The sequence below is a fragment of the Pseudophryne corroboree genome, unplaced genomic scaffold (genome assembly GCF_028390025.1).
Source record: "Pseudophryne corroboree isolate aPseCor3 unplaced genomic scaffold, aPseCor3.hap2 scaffold_360, whole genome shotgun sequence".
Taxonomy (NCBI): Eukaryota; Metazoa; Chordata; class Amphibia; order Anura; family Myobatrachidae; genus Pseudophryne; species Pseudophryne corroboree.
Window position 1 is genome coordinate 587,464 of NW_026970015.1, and position 17,547 is coordinate 605,010.

Below are 17,547 nucleotides of genomic sequence, written 5' to 3' on the forward strand. Positions count from 1 at the left end.
GGAGGCTTTAAAATTTTCTTTCTAGTGACCTTCGTTTGGGAGAAAAATGCAAAGGTACAAGACAGCTTTTCCTTGCCAATATCTCTCTTTTGCAAAGAGCTGCGCATTGGAAAATTCATGGCTATGCCGTGTAGATGATGGTCTAACAGGAGGCTTTAAAATTTTAATTCTAGTGTCCTTCGTTTGGGAGAAAAATGCAAAGGTACAAGACAGCTTTTCCTTGCCAATATCTCTCTTTTGCAAAGAGCTGCGCATTGGAAAATTCAGGGCTATGTCGTGTAGATGATGGCCTAACAGGAGGCTTTAAAATTTTCTTTCTAGTGACCTTCGTTTGGGAGAAAAATGCAAAGGTACAAGACAGCTTTTCCTTGCCAATATCTCTCTTTTGCAAAGAGCTGCGCATTGGAAAATTCAGGGCTATGTCGTGTAGATGATGGCCTAACAGGAGGCTTTAAAATTTTCTTTCTAGTGTCCTTCGTTTGGGAGAAAAATGCAATGGTACAAGACAGCTTTTCCTTGCCAATATCTCTCTTTTGCAAAGAGCTGTGCATTGGAAAATTCAGGGCTATGTCGTGTAGATGATGGCCTAACAGGAGGCTTTAAAATTATCTTTCTAGTGTCCTTCGTTTGGGAGAAAAATGCAAAGGTACAAGACAGCTTTTCCTTGCCAATATCTCTCTTTTGCAAAGAGCTGCGCATTGGTAAATTCAGGGCTATGTCGTGTAGATGATGGCCTAACAGGAGGCTTTAAAATTTTAATTCTAGTGTCCTTCGTTTGGGAGAAAAATGCAAAGGTACAAGACAGCTTTTCCTTGCCAATATCTCTCTTTTGCAAAGAGCTGCGCATTGGAAAATTCAGGGCTATGTCGTGTAGATGATGTTCTAACAGGAGGCTTTAAAATTTTAATTCTAGTGTCCTTCGTTTGGGAGAAAAATGCAAAGGTACAAGACAGCTTTTCCTTGCCAATATCTCTCTTTTGCAAAGAGCTGCGCATTGGAAAATTCAGGGCTATGTCGTGTAGATGATGGCCTAACAGGAGGCTTTAAAATTTTCTTTCTAGTGACCTTCGTTTGGGAGAAAAATGCAAAGGTACAAGACAGCTTTTCCTTGCCAATATCTCTCTTTTGCAAAGAGCTGCGCATTGGAAAATTCAGGGCTATGTCGTGTAGATGATGGCCTAACAGGAGGCTTTAAAATTTTCTTTCTAGTGTCCTTCGTTTGGGAGAAAAATGCAAAGGTACAAGACAGCTTTTCCTTGCCAATATCTCTCTTTTGCAAAGAGCTGCGCATTGGAAAATTCAGGGCTATGTCGTGTAGATGATGGCCTAACAGGAGGCTTTAAAATTATCTTTCTAGTGTCCTTCGTTTGGGAGAAAAATGCAAAGGTACAAGACAGCTTTTCCTTGCCAATATCTCTCTTTTGCAAAGAGCTGCGCATTGGAAAATTCAGGGCTATGTCGTGTAGATGATGGCCTAACAGGAGGCTTTAAAATTATCTTTCTAGTGTCCTTCGTTTGGGAGAAAAATGCAAAGGTACAAGACAGCTTTTCCTTGCCAATATCTCTCTTTTGCAAAGAGCTGCGCATTGGAAAATTCAGGGCTATGTCGTGTAGATGATGGCCTAACAGGAGGCTTTAAAATTTTCTTTCTAGTGTCCTTCGTTTGGGAGAAAAATGCAATGGTACAAGACAGCTTTTCCTTGCCAATATCTCTCTTTTGCAAAGAGCTGTGCATTGGAAAATTCAGGGCTATGTCGTGTAGATGATGGCCTAACAGGAGGCTTTAAAATTATCTTTCTAGTGTCCTTCGTTTGGGAGAAAAATGCAAAGGTACAAGACAGCTTTTCCTTGCCAATATCTCTCTTTTGCAAAGAGCTGCGCATTGGAAAATTCAGGGCTATGTCGTGTAGATGATGGCCTAACAGGAGGCTTTAAAATTTTAATTCTAGTGTCCTTCGTTTGGGAGAAAAATGCAAAGGTACAAGACAGCTTTTCCTTGCCAATATCTCTCTTTTGCAAAGAGCTGCGCATTGGAAAATTCAGGGCTATGTCGTGTAGATGATGTTCTAACAGGAGGCTTTAAAATTTTAATTCTAGTGTCCTTCGTTTGGGAGAAAAATGCAAAGGTACAAGACAGCTTTTCCTTGCCAATATCTCTCTTTTGCAAAGAGCTGCGCATTGGAAAATTCAGGGCTATGTCGTGTAGATGATGGCCTAACAGGAGGCTTTAAAATGTTCTTTCTAGTGTCCTTCGTTTGGGAGAAAAATGCAAAGGTACAAGACAGCTTTTCCTTGCCAATATCTCTCTTTTGCAAAGAGCTGCGCATTGGAAAATTCAGGGCTATGTCGTGTAGATGATGGCCTAACAGAAGGCTTTAAAATTTTAATTCTAGTGTCCTTCGTTTGGGAGAAAAATGCAAAGGTACAAGACAGCTTTTCCTTGCCAATATCTCTCTTTTGCAAAGAGCTGCGCATTGGAAAATTCATGGCTATGCCGTGTAGATGATGGCCTAACAGGAGGCTTTAAAATTTTCTTTCTAGTGACCTTCGTTTGGGAGAAAAATGCAAAGGTACAAGACAGCTTTTCCTTGCCAATATCTCTCTTTTGCAAAGAGCTGCGCATTGGAAAATTCAGGGCTATGTCGTGTAGATGATGGCCTAACAGGAGGCTTTAAAATTTTCTTTCTAGTGACCTTCGTTTGGGAGAAAAATGCAAAGGTACAAGACAGCTTTTCCTTGCCAATATCTCTCTTTTGCAAAGAGCTGCGCATTGGAAAATTCATGGCTATGCCGTGTAGATGATGGTCTAACAGGAGGCTTTAAAATTTTAATTCTAGTGTCCTTCGTTTGGGAGAAAAATGCAAAGGTACAAGACAGCTTTTCCTTGCCAATATCTCTCTTTTGCAAAGAGCTGCGCATTGGAAAATTCAGGGCTATGTCGTGTAGATGATGGCCTAACAGGAGGCTTTAAAATTTTCTTTCTAGTGACCTTCGTTTGGGAGAAAAATGCAAAGGTACAAGACAGCTTTTCCTTGCCAATATCTCTCTTTTGCAAAGAGCTGCGCATTGGAAAATTCAGGGCTATGTCGTGTAGATGATGGCCTAACAGGAGGCTTTAAAATTATCTTTCTAGTGTCCTTCGTTTGGGAGAAAAATGCAAAGGTACAAGACAGCTTTTCCTTGCCAATATCTCTCTTTTGCAAAGAGCTGCGCATTGGAAAATTCAGGGCTATGTCGTGTAGATGATGGCCTAACAGGAGGCTTTAAAATTTTAATTCTAGTGTCCTTCGTTTGGGAGAAAAATGCAAAGGTACAAGACAGCTTTTCCTTGCCAATATCTCTCTTTTGCAAAGAGCTGCGCATTGGAAAATTCAGGGCTATGTCGTGTAGATGATGTTCTAACAGGAGGCTTTAAAATTTTAATTCTAGTGTCCTTCGTTTGGGAGAAAAATGCAAAGGTACAAGACAGCTTTTCCTTGCCAATATCTCTCTTTTGCAAAGAGCTGCGCATTGGAAAATTCAGGGCTATGTCGTGTAGATGATGGCCTAACAGGAGGCTTTAAAATTTTCTTTCTAGTGTCCTTCGTTTGGGAGAAAAATGCAAAGGTACAAGACAGCTTTTCCTTGCCAATATCTCTCTTTTGCAAAGAGCTGCGCATTGGAAAATTCAGGGCTATGTCGTGTAGATGATGGCCTAACAGGAGGCTTTAAAATTATCTTTCTAGTGTCCTTCGTTTGGGAGAAAAATGCAAAGGTACAAGACAGCTTTTCCTTGCCAATATCTCTCTTTTGCAAAGAGCTACGCATTGGAAAATTCAGGGCTATGTCGTGTAGATGATGGCCTAACAGGAGGCTTTAAAATTTTCTTTCTAGTGACCTTCGTTTGGGAGAAAAATGCAAAGGTACAAGACAGCTTTTCCTTGCCAATATCTCTCTTTTGCAAAGAGCTGCGCATTGGAAAATTCAGGGCTATGTCGTGTAGATGATGGCCTAACAGGAGGCTTTAAAATTTTAATTCTAGTGTCCTTCGTTTGAGAGAAAAATGCAAAGGTACAAGACAGCTTTTCCTTGCCAATATCTCTCTTTTGCAAAGAGCTGCGCATTGGAAAATTCAGGGCTATGTCGTGTAGATGATGGCCTAACAGGAGGCTTTAAAATTTTCTTTCTAGTGACCTTCGTTTGGGAGAAAAATGCAAAGGTACAAGACAGCTTTTCCTTGCCAATATCTCTCTTTTGCAAAGAGCTGCGCCTTGGAAAATTCAGGGCTATGTCGTGTAGATGATGGCCTAACAGGAGGCTTTAAAATTTTAATTCTAGTGTCCTTCGTTTGGGAGAAAAATGCAAAGGTACAAGACAGCTTTTCCTTGCCAATATCTCTCTTTTGCAAAGAGCTGCGCATTGGAAAATTCAGGGCTATGTCGTGTAGATGATGGCCTAACAGGAGGCTTTAAAATTTTCTTTCTAGTTTCCTTCGTTTGGGAGAAAAATGCAAAGGTACAAGACAGCTTTTCCTTGCCAATATCTCTCTTTTGCAAAGAGCTACGCATTGGAAAATTCAGGGCTATGTCGTGTAGATGATGGCCTAACAGGAGGCTTTAAAATTTTCTTTCTAGTGACCTTCGTTTGGGAGAAAAATGCAAAGGTACAAGACAGCTTTTCCTTGCCAATATCTCTCTTTTGCAAAGAGCTGCGCATTGGAAAATTCAGGGCTATGTCGTGTAGATGATGGCCTAACAGAAGGCTTTAAAATTTTCTTTCTAGTGTCCTTCGTTTGGGAGAAAAATGCAAAGGTACAAGACAGCTTTTCCTTGCCAATATCTCTCTTTTGCAAAGAGCTGCGCATTGGAAAATTCAGGGCTATGTCGTGTAGATGATGGCCTAACAGGAGGCTTTAAAATGTTCTTTCTAGTGTCCTTCGTTTGGGAGAAAAATGCAAAGGTACAAGACAGCTTTTCCTTGCCAATATCTCTCTTTTGCAAAGAGCTGCGCATTGGAAAATTCAGGGCTATGTCGTGTAGATGATGGCCTAACAGAAGGCTTTAAAATTTTAATTCTAGTGTCCTTCGTTTGGGAGAAAAATGCAAAGGTACAAGACAGCTTTTCCTTGCCAATATCTCTCTTTTGCAAAGAGCTGCGCATTGGAAAATTCATGGCTATGCCGTGTAGATGATGGCCTAACAGGAGGCTTTAAAATTTTCTTTCTAGTGACCTTCGTTTGGGAGAAAAATGCAAAGGTACAAGACAGCTTTTCCTTGCCAATATCTCTCTTTTGCAAAGAGCTGCGCATTGGAAAATTCATGGCTATGCCGTGTAGATGATGGTCTAACAGGAGGCTTTAAAATTTTAATTCTAGTGTCCTTCGTTTGGGAGAAAAATGCAAAGGTACAAGACAGCTTTTCCTTGCCAATATCTCTCTTTTGCAAAGAGCTGCGCATTGGAAAATTCATGGCTATGCCGTGTAGATGATGGCCTAACAGGAGGCTTTAAAATTTTCTTTCTAGTGACCTTCGTTTGGGAGAAAAATGCAAAGGTACAAGACAGCTTTTCCTTGCCAATATCTCTCTTTTGCAAAGAGCTGCGCATTGGAAAATTCAGGGCTATGTCGTGTAGATGATGGCCTAACAGGAGGCTTTAAAATTTTCTTTCTAGTGTCCTTCGTTTGGGAGAAAAATGCAATGGTACAAGACAGCTTTTCCTTGCCAATATCTCTCTTTTGCAAAGAGCTGTGCATTGGAAAATTCAGGGCTATGTCGTGTAGATGATGGCCTAACAGGAGGCTTTAAAATTTTATTTCTAGTGTCCTTCGTTTGGGAGAAAAATGCAAAGGTACAAGACAGCTTTTCCTTGCCAATATCTCTCTTTTGCAAAGAGCTGCGCATTGGAAAATTCAGGGCTATGTCGTGTAGATGATGGCCTAACAGGAGGCTTTAAAATGTTCTTTCTAGTGTCCTTCGTTTGGGAGAAAAATGCAAAGGTACAAGACAGCTTTTCCTTGCCAATATCTCTCTTTTGCAAAGAGCTGCGCATTGGAAAATTCAGGGCTATGTCGTGTAGATGATGGCCTAACAGGAGGCTTTAAAATTTTAATTCTAGTGTCCTTCGTTTGTGAGAAAAATGCAAAGGTACAAGACAGCTTTTCCTTGCCAATATCTCTCTTTTGCAAAGAGCTGCGCATTGGAAAATTCAGGGCTATGTCGTGTAGATGATGGCCTAACAGGAGGCTTTAAAATTTTCTTTCTAGTGACCTTCGTTTGGGAGAAAAATGCAAAGGTACAAGACAGCTTTTCCTTGCCAATATCTCTCTTTTGCAAAGAGCTGCGCATTGGAAAATTCATGGCTATGCCGTGTAGATGATGGCCTAACAGGAGGCTTTAAAATTTTCTTTCTAGTGACCTTCGTTTGGGAGAAAAATGCAAAGGTACAAGACAGCTTTTCCTTGCCAATATCTCTCTTTTGCAAAGAGCTGCGCATTGGAAAATTCAGGGCTATGTCGTGTAGATGATGGCCTAACAGGAGGCTTTAAAATTTTCTTTCTAGTGACCTTCGTTTGGGAGAAAAATGCAAAGGTACAAGACAGCTTTTCCTTGCCAATATCTCTCTTTTGCAAAGAGCTGCGCATTGGAAAATTCATGGCTATGCCGTGTAGATGATGGTCTAACAGGAGGCTTTAAAATTTTAATTCTAGTGTCCTTCGTTTGGGAGAAAAATGCAAAGGTACAAGACAGCTTTTCCTTGCCAATATCTCTCTTTTGCAAAGAGCTGCGCATTGGAAAATTCAGGGCTATGTCGTGTAGATGATGGCCTAACAGGAGGCTTTAAAATTTTCTTTCTAGTGACCTTCGTTTGGGAGAAAAATGCAAAGGTACAAGACAGCTTTTCCTTGCCAATATCTCTCTTTTGCAAAGAGCTGCGCATTGGAAAATTCAGGGCTATGTCGTGTAGATGATGGCCTAACAGGAGGCTTTAAAATTATCTTTCTAGTGTCCTTCGTTTGGGAGAAAAATGCAAAGGTACAAGACAGCTTTTCCTTGCCAATATCTCTCTTTTGCAAAGAGCTGCGCATTGGAAAATTCAGGGCTATGTCGTGTAGATGATGGCCTAACAGGAGGCTTTAAAATTTTAATTCTAGTGTCCTTCGTTTGGGAGAAAAATGCAAAGGTACAAGACAGCTTTTCCTTGCCAATATCTCTCTTTTGCAAAGAGCTGCGCATTGGAAAATTCAGGGCTATGTCGTGTAGATGATGTTCTAACAGGAGGCTTTAAAATTTTAATTCTAGTGTCCTTCGTTTGGGAGAAAAATGCAAAGGTACAAGACAGCTTTTCCTTGCCAATATCTCTCTTTTGCAAAGAGCTGCGCATTGGAAAATGCAGGGCTATGTCGTGTAGATGATGGCCTAACAGGAGGCTTTAAAATTTTCTTTCTAGTGACCTTCGTTTGGGAGAAAAATGCAAAGGTACAAGACAGCTTTTCCTTGCCAATATCTCTCTTTTGCAAAGAGCTGCGCATTGGAAAATTCAGGGCTATGTCGTGTAGATGATGGCCTAACAGGAGGCTTTAAAATTTTCTTTCTAGTGTCCTTCGTTTGGGAGAAAAATGCAAAGGTACAAGACAGCTTTTCCTTGCCAATATCTCTCTTTTGCAAAGAGCTGCGCATTGGAAAATTCAGGGCTATGTCGTGTAGATGATGGCCTAACAGGAGGCTTTAAAATTATCTTTCTAGTGTCCTTCGTTTGGGAGAAAAATGCAAAGGTACAAGACAGCTTTTCCTTGCCAATATCTCTCTTTTGCAAAGAGCTACGCATTGGAAAATTCAGGGCTATGTCGTGTAGATGATGGCCTAACAGGAGGCTTTAAAATTTTCTTTCTAGTGACCTTCGTTTGGGAGAAAAATGCAAAGGTACAAGACAGCTTTTCCTTGCCAATATCTCTCTTTTGCAAAGAGCTGCGCATTGGAAAATTCAGGGCTATGTCGTGTAGATGATGGCCTAACAGGAGGCTTTAAAATTTTAATTCTAGTGTCCTTCGTTTGAGAGAAAAATGCAAAGGTACAAGACAGCTTTTCCTTGCCAATATCTCTCTTTTGCAAAGAGCTGCGCATTGGAAAATTCAGGGCTATGTCGTGTAGATGATGGCCTAACAGGAGGCTTTAAAATTTTCTTTCTAGTGACCTTCGTTTGGGAGAAAAATGCAAAGGTACAAGACAGCTTTTCCTTGCCAATATCTCTCTTTTGCAAAGAGCTGCGCCTTGGAAAATTCAGGGCTATGTCGTGTAGATGATGGCCTAACAGGAGGCTTTAAAATTTTAATTCTAGTGTCCTTCGTTTGGGAGAAAAATGCAAAGGTACAAGACAGCTTTTCCTTGCCAATATCTCTCTTTTGCAAAGAGCTGCGCATTGGAAAATTCAGGGCTATGTCGTGTAGATGATGGCCTAACAGGAGGCTTTAAAATTTTCTTTCTAGTTTCCTTCGTTTGGGAGAAAAATGCAAAGGTACAAGACAGCTTTTCCTTGCCAATATCTCTCTTTTGCAAAGAGCTACGCATTGGAAAATTCAGGGCTATGTCGTGTAGATGATGGCCTAACAGGAGGCTTTAAAATTTTCTTTCTAGTGACCTTCGTTTGGGAGAAAAATGCAAAGGTACAAGACAGCTTTTCCTTGCCAATATCTCTCTTTTGCAAAGAGCTGCGCATTGGAAAATTCAGGGCTATGTCGTGTAGATGATGGCCTAACAGAAGGCTTTAAAATTTTCTTTCTAGTGTCCTTCGTTTGGGAGAAAAATGCAAAGGTACAAGACAGCTTTTCCTTGCCAATATCTCTCTTTTGCAAAGAGCTGCGCATTGGAAAATTCAGGGCTATGTCGTGTAGATGATGGCCTAACAGGAGGCTTTAAAATGTTCTTTCTAGTGTCCTTCGTTTGGGAGAAAAATGCAAAGGTACAAGACAGCTTTTCCTTGCCAATATCTCTCTTTTGCAAAGAGCTGCGCATTGGAAAATTCAGGGCTATGTCGTGTAGATGATGGCCTAACAGAAGGCTTTAAAATTTTAATTCTAGTGTCCTTCGTTTGGGAGAAAAATGCAAAGGTACAAGACAGCTTTTCCTTGCCAATATCTCTCTTTTGCAAAGAGCTGCGCATTGGAAAATTCATGGCTATGCCGTGTAGATGATGGCCTAACAGGAGGCTTTAAAATTTTCTTTCTAGTGACCTTCGTTTGGGAGAAAAATGCAAAGGTACAAGACAGCTTTTCCTTGCCAATATCTCTCTTTTGCAAAGAGCTGCGCATTGGAAAATTCATGGCTATGCCGTGTAGATGATGGTCTAACAGGAGGCTTTAAAATTTTAATTCTAGTGTCCTTCGTTTGGGAGAAAAATGCAAAGGTACAAGACAGCTTTTCCTTGCCAATATCTCTCTTTTGCAAAGAGCTGCGCATTGGAAAATTCATGGCTATGCCGTGTAGATGATGGCCTAACAGGAGGCTTTAAAATTTTCTTTCTAGTGACCTTCGTTTGGGAGAAAAATGCAAAGGTACAAGACAGCTTTTCCTTGCCAATATCTCTCTTTTGCAAAGAGCTGCGCATTGGAAAATTCAGGGCTATGTCGTGTAGATGATGGCCTAACAGGAGGCTTTAAAATTTTCTTTCTAGTGTCCTTCGTTTGGGAGAAAAATGCAATGGTACAAGACAGCTTTTCCTTGCCAATATCTCTCTTTTGCAAAGAGCTGTGCATTGGAAAATTCAGGGCTATGTCGTGTAGATGATGGCCTAACAGGAGGCTTTAAAATTTTATTTCTAGTGTCCTTCGTTTGGGAGAAAAATGCAAAGGTACAAGACAGCTTTTCCTTGCCAATATCTCTCTTTTGCAAAGAGCTGCGCATTGGAAAATTCAGGGCTATGTCGTGTAGATGATGGCCTAACAGGAGGCTTTAAAATGTTCTTTCTAGTGTCCTTCGTTTGGGAGAAAAATGCAAAGGTACAAGACAGCTTTTCCTTGCCAATATCTCTCTTTTGCAAAGAGCTGCGCATTGGAAAATTCAGGGCTATGTCGTGTAGATGATGGCCTAACAGGAGGCTTTAAAATTTTAATTCTAGTGTCCTTCGTTTGTGAGAAAAATGCAAAGGTACAAGACAGCTTTTCCTTGCCAATATCTCTCTTTTGCAAAGAGCTGCGCATTGGAAAATTCAGGGCTATGTCGTGTAGATGATGGCCTAACAGGAGGCTTTAAAATTTTCTTTCTAGTGACCTTCGTTTGGGAGAAAAATGCAAAGGTACAAGACAGCTTTTCCTTGCCAATATCTCTCTTTTGCAAAGAGCTGCGCATTGGAAAATTCAGGGCTATGTCGTGTAGATGATGGCCTAACAGGAGGCTTTAAAATTTTCTTTCTAGTGTCCTTCGTTTGGGAGAAAAATGCAAAGGTACAAGACAGCTTTTCCTTGCCAATATCTCTCTTTTGCAAAGAGCTACGCATTGGAAAATTCAGGGCTATGTCGTGTAGATGATGGCCTAACAGGAGGCTTTAAAATTTTCTTTCTAGTGTCCTTCGTTTGGGAGAAAAATGCAATGGTACAAGACAGCTTTTCCTTGCCAATATCTCTCTTTTGCAAAGAGCTGCGCATTGGAAAATTCAGGGCTATGTCGTGTAGATGATGGCCTAACAGGAGGCTTTAAAATTTTAATTCTAGTGTCCTTCGTTTGAGAGAAAAATGCAAAGGTACAAGACAGCTTTTCCTTGCCAATATCTCTCTTTTGCAAAGAGCTGCGCATTGGAAAATTCAGGGCTATGTCGTGTAGATGATGGCCTAACAGGAGGCTTTAAAATTTTCTTTCTAGTGACCTTCGTTTGGGAGAAAAATGCAAAGGTACAAGACAGCTTTTCCTTGCCAATATCTCTCTTTTGCAAAGAGCTGCGCCTTGGAAAATTCAGGGCTATGTCGTGTAGATGATGGCCTAACAGGAGGCTTTAAAATTTTAATTCTAGTGTCCTTCGTTTGGGAGAAAAATGCAAAGGTACAAGACAGCTTTTCCTTGCCAATATCTCTCTTTTGCAAAGAGCTGCGCATTGGAAAATTCAGGGCTATGTCGTGTAGATGATGGCCTAACAGGAGGCTTTAAAATTTTCTTTCTAGTTTCCTTCGTTTGGGAGAAAAATGCAAAGGTACAAGACAGCTTTTCCTTGCCAATATCTCTCTTTTGCAAAGAGCTACGCATTGGAAAATTCAGGGCTATGTCGTGTAGATGATGGCCTAACAGGAGGCTTTAAAATTTTCTTTCTAGTGACCTTCGTTTGGGAGAAAAATGCAAAGGTACAAGACAGCTTTTCCTTGCCAATATCTCTCTTTTGCAAAGAGCTGCGCATTGGAAAATTCAGGGCTATGTCGTGTAGATGATGGCCTAACAGGAGGCTTTAAAATTTTCTTTCTAGTGTCCTTCGTTTGGGAGAAAAATGCAAAGGTACAAGACAGCTTTTCCTTGCCAATATCTCTCTTTTGCAAAGAGCTGCGCATTGGAAAATTCAGGGCTATGTCGTGTAGATGATGGCCTAACAGGAGGCTTTAAAATGTTCTTTCTAGTGTCCTTCGTTTGGGAGAAAAATGCAAAGGTACAAGACAGCTTTTCCTTGCCAATATCTCTCTTTTGCAAAGAGCTGCGCATTGGAAAATTCAGGGCTATGTCGTGTAGATGATGGCCTAACAGAAGGCTTTAAAATTTTAATTCTAGTGTCCTTCGTTTGGGAGAAAAATGCAAAGGTACAAGACAGCTTTTCCTTGCCAATATCTCTCTTTTGCAAAGAGCTGCGCATTGGAAAATTCATGGCTATGCCGTGTAGATGATGGCCTAACAGGAGGCTTTAAAATTTTCTTTCTAGTGACCTTCGTTTGGGAGAAAAATGCAAAGGTACAAGACAGCTTTTCCTTGCCAATATCTCTCTTTTGCAAAGAGCTGCGCATTGGAAAATTCATGGCTATGCCGTGTAGATGATGGTCTAACAGGAGGCTTTAAAATTTTAATTCTAGTGTCCTTCGTTTGGGAGAAAAATGCAAAGGTACAAGACAGCTTTTCCTTGCCAATATCTCTCTTTTGCAAAGAGCTGTGCATTGGAAAATTCAGGGCTATGTCGTGTAGATGATGGCCTAACAGGAGGCTTTAAAATTTTATTTCTAGTGTCCTTCGTTTGGGAGAAAAATGCAAAGGTACAAGACAGCTTTTCCTTGCCAATATCTCTCTTTTGCAAAGAGCTGCGCATTGGAAAATTCAGGGCTATGTCGTGTAGATGATGGCCTAACAGGAGGCTTTAAAATGTTCTTTCTAGTGTCCTTCGTTTGGGAGAAAAATGCAAAGGTACAAGACAGCTTTTCCTTGCCAATATCTCTCTTTTGCAAAGAGCTGCGCATTGGAAAATTCAGGGCTATGTCGTGTAGATGATGGCCTAACAGGAGGCTTTAAAATTTTAATTCTAGTGTCCTTCGTTTGTGAGAAAAATGCAAAGGTACAAGACAGCTTTTCCTTGCCAATATCTCTCTTTTGCAAAGAGCTGCGCATTGGAAAATTCAGGGCTATGTCGTGTAGATGATGGCCTAACAGGAGGCTTTAAAATTTTCTTTCTAGTGACCTTCGTTTGGGAGAAAAATGCAAAGGTACAAGACAGCTTTTCCTTGCCAATATCTCTCTTTTGCAAAGAGCTGCGCATTGGAAAATTCAGGGCTATGTCGTGTAGATGATGGCCTAACAGGAGGCTTTAAAATTTTCTTTCTAGTGTCCTTCGTTTGGGAGAAAAATGCAAAGGTACAAGACAGCTTTTCCTTGCCAATATCTCTCTTTTGCAAAGAGCTACGCATTGGAAAATTCAGGGCTATGTCGTGTAGATGATGGCCTAACAGGAGGCTTTAAAATTTTCTTTCTAGTGACCTTCGTTTGGGAGAAAAATGCAAAGGTACAAGACAGCTTTTCCTTGCCAATATCTCTCTTTTGCAAAGAGCTGCGCATTGGAAAATTCAGGGCTATGTCGTGTAGATGATGGCCTAACAGGAGGCTTTAAAATTTTAATTCTAGTGTCCTTCGTTTGGGAGAAAAATGCAAAGGTACAAGACAGCTTTTCCTTGCCAATATCTCTCTTTTGCAAAGAGCTGCGCATTGGAAAATTCAGGGCTATGTCGTGTAGATGATGGCCTAACAGGAGGCTTTAAAATTTTCTTTCTAGTGACCTTCGTTTGGGAGAAAAATGCAAAGGTACAAGACAGCTTTTCCTTGCCAATATCTCTCTTTTGCAAAGAGCTGCGCATTGGAAAATTCAGGGCTATGTCGTGTAGATGATGGCCTAACAGGAGGCTTTAAAATTTTAATTCTAGTGTCCTTCGTTTGGGAGAAAAATGCAAAGGTACAAGACAGCTTTTCCTTGCCAATATCTCTCTTTTGCAAAGAGCTGCGCATTGGAAAATTCAGGGCTATGTCGTGTAGATGATGGCCTAACAGGAGGCTTTAAAATTTTCTTTCTAGTTTCCTTCGTTTGGGAGAAAAATGCAAAGGTACAAGACAGCTTTTCCTTGCCAATATCTCTCTTTTGCAAAGAGCTACGCATTGGAAAATTCAGGGCTATGTCGTGTAGATGATGGCCTAACAGGAGGCTTTAAAATTTTCTTTCTAGTGACCTTCGTTTGGGAGAAAAATGCAAAGGTACAAGACAGCTTTTCCTTGCCAATATCTCTCTTTTGCAAAGAGCTGCGCATTGGAAAATTCAGGGCTATGTCGTGTAGATGATGGCCTAACAGGAGGCTTTAAAATTTTCTTTCTAGTGTCCTTCGTTTGGGAGAAAAATGCAAAGGTACAAGACAGCTTTTCCTTGCCAATATCTCTCTTTTGCAAAGAGCTGCGCATTGGAAAATTCATGGCTATGCCGTGTAGATGATGGCCTAACAGGAGGCTTTAAAATTTTCTTTCTAGTGACCTTCGTTTGGGAGAAAAATGCAAAGGTACAAGACAGCTTTTCCTTGCCAATATCTCTCTTTTGCAAAGAGCTGCGCATTGGAAAATTCATGGCTATGCCGTGTAGATGATGGTCTAACAGGAGGCTTTAAAATTTTAATTCTAGTGTCCTTCGTTTGGGAGAAAAATGCAAAGGTACAAGACAGCTTTTCCTTGCCAATATCTCTCTTTTGCAAAGAGCTGCGCATTGGAAAATTCAGGGCTATGTCGTGTAGATGATGGCCTAACAGGAGGCTTTAAAATTTTCTTTCTAGTGACCTTCGTTTGGGAGAAAAATGCAAAGGTACAAGACAGCTTTTCCTTGCCAATATCTCTCTTTTGCAAAGAGCTGCGCATTGGAAAATTCAGGGCTATGTCGTGTAGATGATGGCCTAACAGGAGGCTTTAAAATTTTCTTTCTAGTGTCCTTCGTTTGGGAGAAAAATGCAATGGTACAAGACAGCTTTTCCTTGCCAATATCTCTCTTTTGCAAAGAGCTGTGCATTGGAAAATTCAGGGCTATGTCGTGTAGATGATGGCCTAACAGGAGGCTTTAAAATTATCTTTCTAGTGTCCTTCGTTTGGGAGAAAAATGCAAAGGTACAAGACAGCTTTTCCTTGCCAATATCTCTCTTTTGCAAAGAGCTGCGCATTGGAAAATTCAGGGCTATGTCGTGTAGATGATGGCCTAACAGGAGGCTTTAAAATTTTAATTCTAGTGTCCTTCGTTTGGGAGAAAAATGCAAAGGTACAAGACAGCTTTTCCTTGCCAATATCTCTCTTTTGCAAAGAGCTGCGCATTGGAAAATTCAGGGCTATGTCGTGTAGATGATGGCCTAACAGGAGGCTTTAAAATTTTCTTTCTAGTGTCCTTCGTTTGGGAGAAAAATGCAATGGTACAAGACAGCTTTTCCTTGCCAATATCTCTCTTTTGCAAAGAGCTGTGCATTGGAAAATTCAGGGCTATGTCGTGTAGATGATGGCCTAACAGGAGGCTTTAAAATTATCTTTCTAGTGTCCTTCGTTTGGGAGAAAAATGCAAAGGTACAAGACAGCTTTTCCTTGCCAATATCTCTCTTTTGCAAAGAGCTGCGCATTGGAAAATTCAGGGCTATGTCGTGTAGATGATGGCCTAACAGGAGGCTTTAAAATTTTAATTCTAGTGTCCTTCGTTTGGGAGAAAAATGCAAAGGTACAAGACAGCTTTTCCTTGCCAATATCTCTCTTTTGCAAAGAGCTGCGCATTGGAAAATTCAGGGCTATGTCGTGTAGATGATGGCCTAACAGGAGGCTTTAAAATTTTCTTTCTAGTGTCCTTCGTTTGGGAGAAAAATGCAAAGGTACAAGACAGCTTTTCCTTGCCAATATCTCTCTTTTGCAAAGAGCTGCGCATTGGAAAATTCAGGGCTATGTCGTGTAGATGATGGCCTAACAGGAGGCTTTAAAATTTTCTTTCTAGTGTCCTTCGTTTGGGAGAAAAATGCAAAGGTACAAGACAGCTTTTCCTTGCCAATATCTCTCTTTTGCAAAGAGCTGCGCATTGGAAAATTCAGGGCTATGTCGTGTAGATGATGGCCTAACAGGAGGCTTTAAAATTATCTTTCTAGTGTCCTTCGTTTGGGAGAAAAATGCAAAGGTACAAGACAGATTTTCCTTGCCAATATCTCTCTATTGCAAAGAGCTACGCATTGGAAAATTCAGGGCTATGCCTTGTAGATAAAGCACTAACAGGAGGCTTTAAAATTTTAATTCTAGTGTCCTTCGTTTGGGAGAAAAATGCAAAGGTACACGACAGCTTTTCCTTGCCAATATCTCTCTTTTGCAAAGAGCTGCGCATTGGAAAATTCAGGGCTATGTCGTGTAGATGATGGCCTAACAGGAGGCTTTAAAATTTTCTTTCTAGTGTCCTTCGTTTGGGAGAAAAATGCAAAGGTACAAGACAGCTTTTCCTTGCCAATATCTCTCTTTTGCAAAGAGCTACGCATTGGAAAATTCAGGGCTATGTCGTGTAGATGATGGCCTAACAGGAGGCTTTAAAATTTTCTTTCTAGTGACCTTCGTTTGGGAGAAAAATGCAAAGGTACAAGACAGCTTTTCCTTGCCAATATCTCTCTTTTGCAAAGAGCTGCGCATTGGAAAATTCAGGGCTATGTCGTGTAGATGATGGCCTAACAGGAGGCTTTAAAATTTTCTTTCTAGTGACCTTCGTTTGGGAGAAAAATGCAAAGGTACAAGACAGCTTTTCCTTGCCAATATCTCTCTTTTGCAAAGAGCTGCGCATTGGAAAATTCAGGGCTATGTCGTGTAGATGATGGCCTAACAGGAGGCTTTAAAATTTTCTTTCTAGTGTCCTTCGTTTGGGAGAAAAATGCAATGGTACAAGACAGCTTTTCCTTGCCAATATCTCTCTTTTGCAAAGAGCTGCGCATTGGAAAATTCATAGCTATGCCGTGTAGATGATGGTCTAACAGGAGGCTTTAAAATTTTCTTTCTAGTGTCCTTCGTTTGGGTGAAAAATGCAATGGTACAAGACAGCTTTTCCTTGCCAATATCTCTCTTTTGCAAAGAGCTGCGCATTGGAAAATTCAGGGCTATGTCGTGTAGATGATGGCCTAACAGGAGGCTTTAAAATTTTCTTTCTAGTGTCCTTCGTTTGGGAGAAAAATGCAAAGGTACAAGACAGGTTTTCCTTGCCAATATCTCTCTTTTGCAAAGAGCTGCGCATTGGAAAATTCAGGGCTATGTCGTGTAGATGATTGCCTAACAGGAGGCTTTAAAATTTTAATTCTAGTGTCCTTCGTTTGGGAGAAAAATGCAAAGGTACAAGACAGCTTTTCCTTGCCAATATCTCTCTTTTGCAAAGAGCTGCGCATTGGAAAATTCAGGGCTATGTCGTGTAGATGATGGCCTAACAGGAGGCTTTAAAATTATCTTTCTAGTGTCCTTCGTTTGGGAGAAAAATGCAAAGGTACAAGACAGCTTTTCCTTGCCAATATCTCTCTTTTGCAAAGAGCTGCGCATTGGAAAATTCAGGGCTATGTCGTGTAGATGATGGCCTAACAGGAGGCTTTAAAATTTTAATTCTAGTGTCCTTCGTTTGGGAGAAAAATGCAAAGGTACAAGACAGCTTTTCCTTGCCAATATCTCTCTTTTGCAAAGAGCTGCGCATTGGAAAATTCAGGGCTATGTCGTGTAGATGATGGCCTAACAGGAGGCTTTAAAATTTTAATTCTAGTGTCCTTCGTTTGGGAGAAAAATGCAAAGGTACAAGACAGCTTTTCCTTGCCAATATCTCTCTTTTGCAAAGAGCTGCGCATTGGAAAATTCAGGGCTATGTCGTGTAGATGATGGCCTAACAGGAGGCTTTAAAATTTTAATTCTAGTGTCCTTCGTTTGGGAGAAAAATGCAAAGGTACAAGACAGCTTTTCCTTGCCAATATCTCTCTTTTGCAAAGAGCTGCGCATTGGAAAATTCAGGGCTATGTCGTGTAGATGATTGCCTAACAGGAGGCTTTAAAATTTTAATTCTAGTGTCCTTCGTTTGGGAGAAAAATGCAAAGGTACAAGACAGCTTTTCCTTGCCAATATC